This window comes from Akebia trifoliata, chromosome 6, assembly GCF_017979445.1.
Source record: "Akebia trifoliata isolate Shusen 1 chromosome 6, ASM1797944v1, whole genome shotgun sequence".
In the NCBI taxonomy this organism is placed as follows: Eukaryota; Viridiplantae; Streptophyta; class Magnoliopsida; order Ranunculales; family Lardizabalaceae; genus Akebia; species Akebia trifoliata.
The window spans coordinates 3,594,834-3,598,583 of NC_141380.1; positions in this window are offsets into that span (position 1 = coordinate 3,594,834).

Consider the following 3,750-nt stretch of genomic DNA (forward strand, 5'->3'; position numbering starts at 1 on the left):
CACCAAAACCCTCTAGATTCCTTGGAAAAATTCAAATTCAAAAGAAAAAAATTCAAAACAAAATCCTTCTTTAGCTTGATCGAAGGTGTTGAAACGAGTCTCCTTTTTATTAAACAATTTTTTAATTATATATTTTAGAAATGATTGTGTGGAGTTTCCTCCCAATTAGTAGGAGAATATATATATATTTCTAAATGGAGGACGATTTTAGCATTTACAAGAAAATATAGCATGATATACTGAAAATCTATTTCTCATAAATAGTAAAAAAATAATGATAAATTTGAGGAAAATTCGTAACTGATATTGAAAATAATGGCAAATGTGAAAGTTGGATGCATGTATCTCAAATTAACCACGTGATCGTTGGGTCATATTGGAAATTTTGCATGGCTGTACTCCACCTGCAGCTCCTATATAAATCTTATTGCTTTGAATGGTAAATAAGTCTCATTAATTTATATGTTTTTACTCCTAAAAGATATTAGGGTTTAATTGTCACCCCAAATAACTTGTTTGACTAATGGACAAGACATGTGGTCAAAGATTTGACTTGAATTCATTCCTCTTTCACAGCTCGTCATTTTATCAGGTCTAGCTGCATCAAATAATTAATGATGTCATTTTTAAAAGGATATTTGCATTTTTAATATTTTTGACTTAAATTTAATTAAAGGGACATGTATCTCAAGGGTTTAAATGTGCAATTTTTTAAATAAAAAAAAAAAAACGAAAATGATATTGATTATATTAAGTTTAAATGTTAAGGAGGGGGTATTTTTGAAATTCGAATTTCGGTGTCCAACCACTTCTACTCCAATTTCTTTCATTATATAATGAGTGCTTATTTTGTAATTCAATTTGATAGGGTAACTCAAAAACTCACTTACGTGGTAGGTGCAAGAATCGTAGATTTTTCCTCTCGGGATACACAATCACACATGTTTTATGGAGATGTGTAGTTGTGTATCCCGAGGGAAAATCTACAATTCTTGTAGGGTACACGTCAGTTGAGTTTTTAAGTTACCCTATTATGTTGAGTTACAAAATCATTACACTTATATAATACTAAAGCTTATATAAATATGTAAGTCACGCTGTGACATGAGTCAAATGAACAATATTTGCTATTATGATTTGTATATGCTAAACCGATGAACCAATGGCACGGTGCCACACATGTTGAAAATACAAAAATGATTTATTAGTGGAGAGAAACATTTCGAGGAATTTAACTGTTTAAGTGTTGAGAATTTACTTCTTTTCAATACATGTGACAGCATTCCATTGATTCATTAGCTTAGCACATAAATTTTGAAACAAAAAATCCTGATTCGAGTCAAATATAGCTTTAATAGTCAATTGATTCATTTATAAGAGAATTGATTATAATCAATTCCAATAAAAAGGGATCCAGAATCGTACTATTGATGCTGGTTTGGTTTCAAATTTCAATTAGAGGGGCAACCATTAACACCCTTACCATATACCCTAAGCGTAAAAAGAGATTCGAATAAAACTACTGTATGGATTAAAATCACACTAACCAATACATCCTAAGAGCAAATTTTGTTGTTCCCCTTATTGCAAAAGCTTGATGTAACCCTCTGCATTGTAGTAAGGATCACTTACATGCTTCATCAATCTTATAGTAAATTAATGCATAAAAAATCATTATGATTAGTGATTTCTAATTTTAGATTAGTACATTATTAGTGGTTGATTTCTGACCATGTCTTGATCATATATAATGCAGTACCCAAATTGATGATGTTGTTGTTGTTGTTGTTTTATAGGTCCATTATAAGTCCACTAAATGATATGACGAGGTGGGTACAAGAAGAAAGTGAAAAATCCATTTTTCATGGGGGATATGAAGCTTTTTGGTGTTGATGGAGTTATATGATTGTTTTAAAACACTCGACGAGTCATTGAACCTGAAATATTTGGTTGGTTTAGGTCATACTTATATTAAATAAATGAAATAGAGAGATGATCAAGTAGAATCTGAGTAATTCATTTGGATGAATAAGAGATATTTTATAATTCGATATGTTAATGAGGGCATCATTTTGGTCTGCTTTTAACTTTGGGACAAAAAAAAATTTGAAAATGTGAGATAAAGACAGAGAAGCCAACCCAATTAAAAGGGAAAGTACACCCACTGGTCTTATGTTATTCTCACTCAAGCCAGCCTATGATAGTAGACAAGTTTAGGGGGAATGAGGGGTGAGGGGAGGGTTGATTATAAAACTCGGCCAGGCCCAATTTGATTTGGCCAAGTTAGAATGGAATTCGAGGAGTCCAAACAACCCAATCACATAAAAATCGACTCTTATAACTCAATCAATATTCTATTCGACTTGGTTGATTTTTGTAAAATTCGATCGATTTAGTTGGTTTAGATCTACATTTCTTTTTTGTGTAACCCGACATCAACTACTAATTACTTATCAATAATCTTACTTGCCCAACTAAAAATATAAATGACTCAATAAATTTAGGTGTGTTCTTTCTATTGCAAGGGATCTATTCTTAGATCAACTCTATCAACACTCAAATTGATTTTGGAAATGTCTAATGATATTAGACACACCAATGAATGACTGAGATGGGAAGAGATTCTTTAGGGATTCTTGGTTTCAAAAGGAATGTTTTTAGTATCCAATAAGGTAGTTTTGCCTATTTGAAAAATCCCTAATTAAAGATTTTTTTTTTTGTGGCTCAGAGTGATCTCAAAATCCAGGATCCATCACAATCTATGAGCACCCGAGCAAGGATTTTATGAGAAAAAAAAATCACTCTTATTTTACTAAATTTTCTTTTTGCTCACATAGCTTAGAGAAATTTGGGATCCACCAATCACATTTATCCACGTGTACGGAATGGCATCCCTAATTTTAGACTATCCTTTTTTATTACAAAACTACCCTTACTTGCATGACGTGGCACGGATCAAAGAGTGAGAAAAAAAAATCATTATTTTAATGGCCCCATGGATGGCATATGACACATGTCAGCTTTCATTCGTCAATATCTAAACTGTTGCAATCCATTCTCGAGGTTGATTTTCTGACAAACAGTAATTGATGATTTAAACATTTCTGCAAATTTTTTTTTATATAATGATAATAGAAAATTTTGACAATAGTGAGAATAATAAATAAATAAAAATGAAAGGTAGGATGGCGATGTGTCATCAACTTGATGTAACATTCGACTCGAGGTGGAAAGTAAAATGCAAAATCTCTTGGTAAACGTGAACTTTTTCTCCTGGGCTATTTCTAATTATTTTATTTAATCATTTAAAACTAAAAGGAGATACTTTCAATCATTCAAGTATGTCTATATTCATTCTTTTTTGTGTTTGGGCAAAATCTATCAAAAAAAAAATATATAAAAATGATGAATAATGCTGAAGTGACCTCGAGATTGTTACTCATATATCTATAGTTCCTACATATTTCCATGTCAGAAAAGTGAGATATGAGTTACAATCTTCAGGTCACTTCAAGATGACTCTAAAATGATTGATCTTAATGTAAAAAAAGTTAATTTCTATTTAATTATTAGTATTAAATTTTTTTTTTTTTTTTTTGAGATTTTATATTATTTTATCTTTGGTGATTGGAAGAAGGTGAGACCCTTATTGGTGCCATAACAAGTGAAAGAGTTATGATAATTTGACGTTCTTTTTTCGGATGTTCTTTGTATGTTCTCATTACAGAATCGTTGATCCTTTGCTTTGGG